Genomic DNA, 12,589 nt, shown 5'->3' on the forward strand with positions numbered 1-12,589 from the left:
GAAGGGAAGAAGAAGAGGGGGAGCGGAGAGAAGAAGGAGGAGCGGGGAGGGGGGAGGAGGGGGAAGAGAGAGGAGGAGAGAGAGGGAGAGCAGGGGGAAGGGAGGGGAGACGACGAGAGAAGGAGGAGAAGCGGCAGATGGAGAGGAGGAGAAGGAGAATAAGAAGAGGGGGGAGGAGCAAGAGAGGGGAGGAGAGGGGACGAGAGGAGAGAAGACGGAAAGGAGAAGAGGAGGGAAGGAGGAGATGCCCGGGGAGGGCGGGGAAGACGCGGAGGAGGGAGAGGAGGAGGGGAGCTGAGGAGGAGGGCGAAGAAGAGGGAGGGGAGGCGGAGGAGGAGGAACAAGGGAGGAAGAAGAGGCGGCCCGCGGGGGAGGAGGAGGAGGAAGAGAGGGGAGGAGGGAGGCGGAGCGAGGCGGGGAGGGGAAGAGGGGAGGAGGAAGAGGAGGGGAGGGGAGGGCACGCCGAGGAGGGCGGGGGGGGAGGACGCAGGGGAGGAGGAGGAGGGGAAGGAGGGGAGCGAGGGGGACGGAAGGAGGAAGAGGAGGAGGAGGCGGAGGAGGCAGGGGAGGCGAGGGGAGGAGGAGCAGGCGGAGGAGGAGGAGGCGGAAGGCGGGGCGGGGCGGCGGGCAGCAGAGGGGAGGGCGGAGGCGAGGTGGCGGAGGCGGCGGACGAGGGAGGAGGCGGCGGAGGAGGGGAAGGAGAGGGGGGAGGGGGGAGGAGGAGACGAGGGGAGGTGGGGGGGGAGGAAGAAGAGGGCGGGGGGGGGGGGGGGGGGGGGGGGGGGGGGCGGGGGGGGGCGGAGGAGGAGGAGCGGCGCAGGGGGGGGGAGGGGGGGAGGGGGAAGAGGAGGCGGAGGCGGCGGAGTAGGCGGAGGGAGGGGGGAAGAGGGGGGCGGAGGCGGCAGGAAGAGGGGGGGGAGGAGGAAGAGGGGAGGAGGAGGGGGGACGAGGGGAGGAGGGGGGGGGCGGAGGGGGGGCGGAGGCGGGGGGGGGGCGGGGGAGGGGGGGGGGGGGGGGGGGGGGGGGCGCAGGACGGGAGGAGGCGGCGGGGGGGGGAGAGGGGGAGGGGGGCGGAGGGACGAGGGAGGGGGGGGGGGGGAGGGGGCCGGGGGGGGGGGGACGAGGCGAAGAGGGGGGGGGGGGGGGGGGGGCGGGGGGGAGGGCGGGGGCGGGGAGGGGGGGGAAGCGGAGGGGGGGGGGGGGCGGAAGAAGAGGGGGGGACGAAGAGAGGCGGGGGGGGGGGGGGGGGGGGGGGGGCGGGGGGGGAGGGGGGGGGGGGGGGGGGGGGGGGGGGCCGAGGCGGAGCGGAGGGGGCGCGGGGGGGGGCGGCGGCGGCGGGCCGAGGGGAGGAAGGGGGGGGGGGCAGCGGGGGGCGGGCAGGGGGGGCGGGGGCGGGGCGGAGGGGGGGGGGGGCGGGGGGGGGGGGCGGCGGGAGGAGGGGAAGGGGGGGGGGCGGGGCGGGGGGCGGGGGGGGCGGCGGGGGCGGCCGGCCGGGGGGCGGGGGGCCGCGGCGGGGGGGGGGGGGGGGGGGCGGGGGGGGGCGGGGGGGGGGGGGGGGGGGGGGGGGGGGGGGGGGGGGTGGAGGGGGGGGGGGGGGGGGGGGGGCGGGGGGGGGGGGGGGGGGGGGCGGGCGGGGGGGGGGGGGGGCGGGGGGGGGGGGGGGCGGGGTGGGCGGGGGGGGGGGGGGGGGGGGGCGGGGGCGGCGGGGCGGGCGGGGGGGGCGGGGGGGGGGCGGGCGGGGGGGGGGGCGGCGGGGGGGGGGGAGGGGGGGGGGGGGGCTGGGGGCGGCGGGGGGGGGGGCGGGGGGGCGGGGGGGGGGGGGGGGGCGGGGGCGGCGGGGGGGGGGGGGGGGGGGGCGGGGGGGGGGGGGGGGGCGGGGGCGCGGGGGGCGGGGGGGGGGCGGCGGGGGGGGGGGGGGCGGGGGGGGGGGGGGCGGGGGCGGGGGGGGGGGGGGGGGGGGGGGGGGGCGGGGGGGGGCGGGGGGGCGGCGGCGGCAGAAGACGGAGCGGCGCCGGGCCGAGAGGCGGCCCGCCGGGCCGCGGTGGCGGGGGCGACGAGAGGCGGCGGGGAGAGACTACGCGGAGGCGGAGGCGGGCTGCCGCCGGCCGAGGCGGCTGCGGCGGGCGGCCGACGTCAGGGAGGCGGCGGAGGCGGCGGCATGCAGCAGAGGGCCGCAGCCGCCGCGGCGGGGGAGGCGGCGGGGCGGCGGAAGAAGAGGAAGCAAGACCGACGCGGCCGCAAAGAAGCCAGACGGAAGAAGAAGCCGCCGAAGAGGCGCAGCGCAGGAGGAAGACCGCACCGCCGCGGCCGACCGCCGCGGGCTCGCAGCCGCTTCCGAAACCGCCTCTTCTTCCTCCTCCTTCTCTTCCTCCTCCTCCTCTTCACTCCTCCTCCTCTTTAGCCGTCCTCTTCCTCTTGCTCCTCTTCCTCCTCCTCCTCTTCTCCTCCTCCTCTTTCCTCCTCCTCCTCTTCCTCCTCTTCTTCCTCCGCCTCCTTTTTCTTCTTCTTCTTTCCTCCTCTTCTTCTTCTTCTTCTCCTCCTGTCTTCTTCTTCTTTTCCTCCTCTTCTTCTTCTTCTTCTTCTGTTCTTCCTCCTTTCCTCCTCCTCCTCTTCTTTTTCTTCTTCTCTTCTTCTTCCTCCTCTTCCTCTTCCTCCTCCTCCTCCTCCTCTTCCTCCTCCTCCTCCTCCTCCTCTTCTCCTCCGCTCCTCTCCTACTCTTCCTACTCTCTCCTCCTCCTCTTCCCTCCTCCTCCTTCCTCTTCCTCCTCCTCCTCTCCTCCTCTCTCCTCTTCATCTTCCTCCTCTTCCTCTCCTTCTTCCTCCTTCTCCTCTTTTTCCTCTTCCTCTTCCTCCTCCTCCTCTTCCTCCTCCTCCTCTTACTCCTTCTCCTCTTCCTCCTCCTCCTTCTTCCTCTTCTTCCTCTTCCTCCTCTTCTTCCTCCTCCTTCCTCTCCTCCTTTTCCTCCTCTTCCTCCTCCTCCTTCCTCTCCTCCTTTTCCTCCTCTTCCTCCTCCTCCTTCCTCTCCTCCTTTTCCTCCTCTTCCTCCTCCTCCTTCCTCTCCTCCTTTTCCTCCTTCTTCCTCCTCCTTCTTCCTCTCCTCCTCCTCCTCCTCCTCTTCCTCCTCCATCCTAAAGTTTGGAAAAGCCCCGCTCCTTAAACATGAAACCCCCCCACCGCTCCTGAGGTATGTAACCCCCCATTCATAAAGTATGAACCCTCCCCCCCTGCTCCTAAAGTCTGAAAAACCCCGCGCCGAGAGGATCACCCTCCCTCTCCTGAAGTCTGACACCACCTCACCCAATCCTGAAAACATCCTCTCCTGAAGTCTTCAAAACACGATTCTCAAGTCTGAAACTCCCCCACTCCTGAAGTGAGCCCCCCGCCCCCCGATGTATGGAGAGAAAAAAAAAAAGTTCCATAAATCTGAAACCCCCACCGCTCATGAAGTCTGACCCCCTCCCCCCCGGTCCTCAAGTCCTTTCAACTCCTTATGTCTCAATCTATGCCACTCCTGAAGTCAGAAAACCCTCCCTCCACTCCTGAACTCTGAAACCCCTACCCTGCTCCTCAAGTCTTTATATAAAAAAAATGCTCCTGAAGTATGAAAAAAAACACTCCTGAAGTATGAAAACTCCGCTCCTTGAGGGAGTACGCGACACCTTGGGGGAGGTGGGGGGGGGGGGTGAATTTGGTCTAGATTTACCATTTTTCAAAACAGCGTTCAAAATGTTCGTGTACCATTTAGAAATGAATCCCGACTAATCATATCATTTTCCAGCCGCGCGCAATTGAAAGGTCTTGAATAAGGTTTAAAGGGACAGCAGGGTTAAAGGCGCAACCCACACTCCAAGGAGGCGTGCCACTTAGGACCTTCAGGCGCACCGAACATTGAAATTGCATTGAATTTACGCTCGCCCAATGCTTCAACAGCCAGTACATGGGTGCAGGAGAAGGGAGGAACGTGGAGGGAGGGACAAGTCTTGCCAACATGGAGCGCAGCTAGGCGTCACTTTCCTCCTAGCTCCCAAAAAGAAACTATCCATGTCTCATGAGCTCTCCTTGCAATCTATTACCTTAGCTAGTACATATTACTCTTTAGTACAGTCATCCATCATGGGTAGTAAAAAGAACAATGACAAAAAAGCACCAGTTCAAGATGGCAAGCAGTCAAAGACGACTAGCCAAGACCTCACCACTCACCTCTCACTCCACCACCGCCCTCACCTGCACCTATCTCGACACTAGGTGCTGGCTGGCTGCTAGGTCTACACTATCCAGCACTTCATTCATCTCTAATACAGCAAGAAAATTACATATCACTTCTCAAATTGTACACAGAGGAGATAAGAATCAACGTCAATTCATCATTGTGGAGAAGAGCACTTTTTTGTACCACTGGAATCTCATCAGGAAAGAGAAGGCACCCACTGACTGCTGCTTAAAATAAACCTCCTTCCAATCATTGACATACCCTCAAGACCCCCTAGCAGTAAACAAGGTTTCGTATCAACACACCGACAAAGGTGCAAAAAAGCGTATTATATGGTGTCGTCTGTCCGTCGTCACTACTGTAATATACTTATACTTTAGTTTTTGAGTACTTAAAGTCCTTATAATTCCAATTCATATGGTTAAAAACCAAACAGTTAAAAACAATAGTTAAAAACCAAACAAGTTAAAAACAATAGTTAAAAACCAAACAAGTTAAAAACAATAGTTAAAACAATAGTTAAAACAATAGTTAAAAACAAAATACTTAAAAACAAAATAGTTAAAAAGTAGTTAAAAACAATAGTTAAAAAGTAGTTAAAACAATAGTTAAATACAATAGTTAAAACAAAACAATAGTTAAAAACAATGCTTAAAACAAAAGTTTAAAAAAATGCTTAAAACAAAAGTTAAAAACAATGCTTAAAACAAAAGTTAAAAGCAATTCTTAAAACAAGTTAAAAACAATGCTTAAAACAAAAGTTAAAAACAATGCTTAAAACAAAAGTTAAAACAATGCTTAAAACAAAAGTTAAAAAAACAATGCTTAAAACAAGTTAAAAAACAAGTTAAAAAAATATATATATATATATAAAACAATATAAAAAAGTATAAAAAAATATTAAAAAATAAAAAAAAACAAGTTGAAAAACAAAACAAAAACAAGTTAAAAACAAGTTAAAAAACAAGTTAAAAAATTAAAACAAAACTTAAAAAACAAAAATTAAAAAACAAAACTTAAAACAACAAAACTTAAAACAAAACTTAAAAACACAAAACTTAAAACACAAAACTTAAAAAAACAAGTTAAAAACAATACTTAAAAGTAAAAACAATACTTAAAAGTAAAAACAATACTTAAAAGTAAAAACAATACTTGGAAGTAAAAACAATACTTAGAAGTAAAAACAATACTTAAACAAATCAATACTTAAAACAAATCAACTTAAAACAAAAATTAAGTAAAAAAAAGTAAAAAAAAGTAAAAAAAAAAAAGTTTAGTGAAAAAAGTTAAAATAGAAAATAAAGAAGTTAAAAATAGTTAAAAACGGTTAAAAAATAATTAAAAGTTACAAAATAGTTTAAAATAGTTAAAAGTATAGTTTTAGAAAATAGTTAAAATAGTTTAAAAATAGCTAAAAATAGTTTAGAAATAGTAAAAAAAAAAAAGTTAAAAAGTTAAAAAATAGTTTAGGTTAAAAATAGTTTAATTTTTTTCTTCATTTTTTGCAAACAATAGTTTTGCAAACAATAGTTGAAAAACATTAGTCGAAAAAACATTAGTCGAAAAAAAATCGAAAAAAGTCGAAAAAAGTCGCAACAACAATAGTCGCAACAACAATAGTCGCAACAACAATAGTCGAAACAACAATAGTCGAAACAACAATAGTCGAAACAACAACAGTCGAAACAACAATAGTCGAAACAACAATAGTAAAAACAAAAGAAAAAACAATAGAAAAAACAGTAGCAAAAATAGTAGCAAAAACAATAGCAAAACCAATAGAAAAACAATAGAAAAAACAATAGTCGAAACAACAATACTCGCAACAAAAATAGTCGAAACAACAATAAACCGAAACAACAACAGTAGAAACAACAATAGTAAAAGCAACAATAGTACAAACAACAATAGTAGAAACAACAATAGTAGAAACAACAATAGTAGAAAAAACAATAGTAGAAAAAAATAGTAGGAAAAAACAATAGTAGAAACAATAGTAGAAAAACAATAGGAAAAACAACAATAGTAGAATAAACAATAGTACAAAAAACAATAGTAGAAACAACAATAATTGAAAAAACAATAGTAGAAACAACAATTGAAAAAACAATAGTAGAAAAAACAATAGTAGAAAAAACAATGGTAGAAAAAACAATAGTACAAAAAAAAAATAGAAAAAAACGTTGAAAAAACGAAAATAGAAAAAACATTAATAGAAAAAACAAGAGTAGAAATAACAATAGAAAAAATAGAAGAAAAAAAGATAAGACAAAAGAAAAATAGAAAAAAAACATTAGAAAAAATCAAGTCGAAAAACAATAGTAGAAACAACAATAGTAGAAACAACAATAGTAGAAAAATAGAAAAAATAGTAGAAAAAATAGAAAAACCATAGTAGAAAAAACAATAGTAGAAAAAAACAATAGAAAAACAATAGTACAAAAAAACAAGTCGAATAAACAATAGAAAAAACAATAGTAGAAAAAAAGTAGAAACAATAGTAGAAAAAACAATAAAAACAATAGAAAAAAATATATAGAAAAAGCAATAGAAAAAAATAGAAAAAAGAAAAAAGGTATAAAAAACAAGTAGAAACAACAATAGTAGAAACAACAACAAAAAACAATAGAAAAACCAAAAGTAGAAAAAACATTAGTAGAAAAAACAATAGAAAATATACAATTGAAAAAACAATAGAAAAAATAATTGAAAAAACAATAGCAAAAACAATAGTAGAAAAAACAATAGTAGAAAAACAATAGTAAAGAACATAGTAGAAAAAAATAGAAAAAAACAATAGAAAAAACAATAGTAAAAATATAGTGGAAAAAACAGTGGTAGAAAAAACAATAGTACAAAAAAAAACAATAGAAGAAAAAACAAAAGTAGAAAACAAATAGTACAAAACAATAGTACAAAAACAAACAAATAGTACAAAACAAAACAAAAGTACAAAAAAAATAGAAGAAAAAGCAAAAGTAGAAAATATTGTAGGAAAAAAATAGTAGAAAAATTGTAGAAACAACAATAGTAGAAACAACAATAGTAGAAACAACATTAGTAGAAACAATAGTAAAAACAACAATAGTAGAAAAACAATAGTAGAAAAAACAATAAAAAACAATAAATAAAAACAACAGAAAAAAATAGAAAAAACAATACGAGAAAAAACAATAGAACAAATAGAAAAAATAATAGAAAAACAATAGAAAAAATAGAAAAAAATAGAAAATAGAAAAAACAACAGTAGAAAAAACAATAGAACAAACAATAGTAGAAAATCAATAGAAAAACAATAGAAAAAAACAATAGAAAAAAACGATAGAAAAAACAATGGAAAAAACAATAAAAAATAGTAGAAATAACAATAGTAGAAAAACCAAAAGAAAAAACAATAGCAGACAAAACAATACAAGACAAAAAAAATAGAATAAAAAATAGAAAAAACAATAGTATAAACATTAAAAAACGAAAAAAAACAACAGAAAAACAACAGAAAAAGATAAACAGAAAAAACAATAGAAAAACAATAGAAAAACAATAGTAGAAAAAAACAATAGCAAAAACAATAGCAGAAAAAACAATAGTAGAAAAAACAAGAATTGAAAAAACAATAAAAAAAATAGTAGAAAAGACCTTGGTTGAAAAAACAATAGTAGAAAAAACATTAATAGATAAAACAATAGAAAACACAATAGTAGAAAAAACAAGTGAAAAAATATATATATACATATAAAAAATACAAAAAACAATAGAAAAAACAAGTCGAAAAAACAATAGTAAAAACAATAGTAAAAATAACAATAGTAGAAACAACAATAGTAGAAAAAACAATAGAAAAACGATAGAAGAAACAATAGTAGAAAAAAACAATAGAAAACAATAGTAAAACAATAATAGAAAAAACAATAGTAGAAAAAACAATAGAAAAAAACAATAGAAAAAACAATAGTACAAAAAACAATAGTCGAAAAAACAATAGAAAAAACAATAGAAACATTGGTAGAAAAAATAGTAAACAATAGTAGAAAAAACAATAGAAAAAACAATAAAACAAAAAACAAAAAATAGAAAAAACAATAGAAAAAACAATAGTAGAAACAATAGTAGCAACAATAAAAAACAATAGAAAAAACAGTAGAAAAAACAATAGTAGAAAAACATTAGTAGAGAGAACAATAGAAAAAACAATAGTAGAAAAAATAAAAAAAAACAATAGAAAAAACAATAGTAGAAAAAATAGTAGAAAAACAAAAATTGAAAAAACAATAGTACAAAAAACAATAGTAGAAAAAACAATACTAGAAAAAACAATAGTAGAACCAACAATAGTAGAACCAACAATAGTAGTACCAACAATAGTAGAACCAACAATAGTAGAACCAACAATAGTAGAACCAACAATAGTAGAACCAACAATAGTAGAAACAATAGTAGAAACTACAATAGTAGAAACAACAATAGTAAAACAACAATAGTACAAAAACAATAGTACAAAAAACAATAGTACAAAAAACAATAGAAAAAATAGAAAAAATAGAAAAACAATAGTAGAAAAACATAGAAAATAGAAAAATAAATAAAATAAACAATAGTAGAAAAAACAATAGAAACAAACTAGAAAAAAAGAATAGAAAAAAAAAAAAAAACAATAGAAAAATGATAGAAAAAACAATAGAAAAAACAGTAGAAAAAACAATAGAAAAAAATAGAAAAAACAATAGAAAAAATAGAAAAAACAATAGTAGATAAAAAACCTTAGTTGGAAAAACAAGTTGAAAAAATAGTAGAAAAAACAATAGTAGACAAAAAAATAGTAGAAAAAACAATAATTGAAAAAACAATAGTAGAAAAACAATAGTAGAAACAACAATACTAGAAACAACAATAGTAGAAACAACAATAGTAGAAACAACAATAGTAGAAACAACAATAGTAGAAACAACAATAGTACAAAAAACAATAGTACAAAACACAATAGTACAAAACACAATAGTACAAAAAACAATAGTACAAAAAACAATAGTACAAAATAACAATAGTACAAAAAACAATAGTACAAAAACAATAGTACAAAAAAACAATAGTAGAAAAAACAATAGTAGGAAAATATATAATAGAAAATAGGAGAAAAACCAATAGTAGAAAAAATAGAAAAAAACAATAGAAAAAATAGAATAAAAAAATAGAATAAACAATAGTAGAAAAAACATTAGTAGAAATAATAACAATAGAAAAAAACAAGAAAAAACAATAGAAAAAATAATAGTAGAAAAATCATTAGTTGAAAAAACAATAGTAGAAAAAATAAATAGAAAAAACACACTTTTACACACACATGTACAGACAAACACACGTAAAACACATGCACAGGTACACACGTACACGGACACGTAAAAACACACATGTCCAAACAGACATGTACACATACACATGTGCATACACATATACACACACACATGTCCAAAAAACATATGTACACATACACACACATACACATATACATATACACATACGCGCCACATTGAAGTTAGGTAATCTGAGAGGGAGGGGAGGAAATAAGGATGACTAATTTGTGTGGGCCAGTGGTTCTCAACCTGGGGCCCCCAAAGGAACCACGGGGCCCCCCAGAGGAGCCACGGGAGCTCCCTGAGGTGCTGCAGGGCTTCCATAGGATCGGCGGGGCGCCCCCAGGAGGATCGGCGGGGCGCCCCCAGGAGGATCGGCGGGGCGCCCCCAGGAGGATCGGCAGGGCGCCCCCAGGAGGATCGACGGGGCGCCCCCAGAAGGAACGGCGGGGCGCCCCCAGGAGGATCGGCGGGGCGCCCCCAGGAGGAGGGGTGGGGCGCCCTCAGGAAGATCGGCGGGGCGCCCCCAGGAGGATCGGCGGGGCGCCCCCAGGAGGAACGGCGGGGCGCCCCCACCAGGAGGAGCGGCGGGGCGCCCCCACCAGGAGGAGCGGCGGGGCGCCCCCAGCAGGAGGAGCGGCGGGGCGCCCTCAATAGTTAAATACAATAGTTAAAACAAAACAATAGTTAAAAACAATGCTTAAAACAAAAGTTTAAAAAAATGCTTAAAACAATAAAAACAAAAGTTAAAAAAAAACAAAAGTTAAAACAAAAAAAAACAATGCTTAAAAAAAAAGTTAAAAACAAGGCTTAAAAAAAAGTTAAAAACAATGCTTAAAACAGTAAAAAAACAATGCTTAAAACAAAAGTTAAAAAACAAACAAAGTTAAAAAACAAAACAAACAAAGTAAACAATATAAAAAAAAAAGTATTAAAAAATAAAAACAAGTTAAAAAAAAAAAATAAAAAAAATAAAAACAATAAAAAAACAAGTAAAAAAAACAAAAATTAAAAAACAAAACTAAAAACAAAACTTAAAAACACAAAACTTAAAACACAAAACTTAAAAAAACAAGTTAAAAACAATACTTAAAAATAAAAACAATACTTAAAAGTAAAAACAATACTTAAAAGTAAAAACAATACTTAGAAGTAAAAACAATACTTAGAAGTAAAAACAATACTTAAACAAATCAATACTTAAAACAAATCAACTTAAAACAAAATACTTAAAACAAAACAATACTTAAACAAGTAAAAAAGTAGAAACAATAGTAGAAAAAACATTAAAACAATAGAAAAAACAAAAAATATATAGAAAAAACAATAGAAAAAATAGAAAAAAGAAAAAAGGTATAAAAACAAGTAGAAACAACAATAGTAGAAACAACAACAAAAAACAATAGAAAAACCAAAAGTAGAAGAAACATTAGTAGAAAAAACAATAGAAAATATACAATTGAAAAAACAATAGAAAAAATAATTGAAAAAACAATAGCAAAAACAATAGTAGAAAAAACAATAGTAGAAAAACAATAGTAAAGAACATAGTAGAAAAAAAAATAGAAAAGAAATAGAAAAAACAATAGTAAAAATATAGTGGAAAAAACAGTGGTAAAAAAACAATAGTACAAAAAACACAATAGAAGAAAAAACAAAAGTAGAAAACAAATAGTACAAAACAATAGTACAAAAACAAACAAATAGTACAAAAAAAAACAATAGAAGAAAAAACAAAAGTAGAAAACAAATAGTACAAAACAATAGTACAAAAGCAAACAAATAGTACAAAACAAAACAAAAGTACAAAAAAAATAGAAGAAAAAACAAAAGTAGAAAATATTGTAGGAAAAAAATAGAAAAAAAATTGTAGAAACAACAATAGTAGAAACAACAATAGTAGAAACAACATTAGTAGAAACAATAGTAAAAACAACAATAGTAGAAAAACAATAGTAGAAAAAACAATAGAAAAAACAATAAATAAAAAACAACAGAAAAAACATAGAAAAAACAATACGAGAAAAAACAATAGAACAAATAGAAAAAACAACAGAAAAACAATAGAAAAAAATAGAAAAAATAGAATAAATAGAAAATAGAAAAAACAACAGTAGAAAAAACAATAGAACAAACAATAGTAGAAAATCAATAGAAAAAACAATAGAAAAAAAACAAGAGAAAAAACAATAGAAAAAACAATGAAAAAGACAATAAAAATAGTAGAAATAACAATAGTAGAAAAACAATAGTAGAAAAACCAAAAGGAAAAAACAATAGCAGACAAAACAATACAAGATAAAAAAATAGAATAAAAAAATAGAAAAAAAAACAATAGTATAAACATTAAGAAACGGAAAAAAGAAAAAACAACAGAAAAAACATAAAACAGAAAAAAACAATAGAAAAACAATAGAAAAACAATATTAGAAAAAACAATAGAAAAACAATAGAGGAAAAAAAACAATAGTAGAAAAAACAAGAATTGAAAAAATAGAAAAAAATAGTATTAAAGACCTTGGTTGAAAAAAACAATAGTAGAAAAAACATTAATAGATAAAACAATAGAAAACACAATAGTAGAAAAAACAAGTGAAAAAATATATATATACATATAAAAAATACAAAAAACAATAGAAAAAAAACAAGTCGAAAAAACAATAGTAAAAATAACAATAGTAGAAACAACAATAGTTTAAACAATAGTAGAAAAAACAATAGAAAAACGATAGAAGAAACAATAGTAGAAAAAAACAATAGAAAACAATAGTAAAAACAATAGTAGAAAAAAAACAGTAGTAGAAAAAACAATAGAAAAAACAATAGTACAAAAACAATAGTCGAAAAAACAATAGAAAAAACAATAGAAACATTGGTATAAAAATAGTAAACAATAGTAGAAAAAAACAAAAACAATAGAAAAAACAATAAAACAAAACAAAAAAATAGAAAAAACAAGTCGAAAAAACAATAGTAGAAACAATAGTAGCAACAATAAAAAAACAATAGAAAAAACAGTAGAAAAAAC

This window comes from Oratosquilla oratoria, chromosome 12 (assembly GCF_046742065.1).
Source record: "Oratosquilla oratoria isolate Oo_2021 chromosome 12, ASM4674206v1, whole genome shotgun sequence".
NCBI classification, from domain to species: domain Eukaryota; kingdom Metazoa; phylum Arthropoda; class Malacostraca; order Stomatopoda; family Squillidae; genus Oratosquilla; species Oratosquilla oratoria.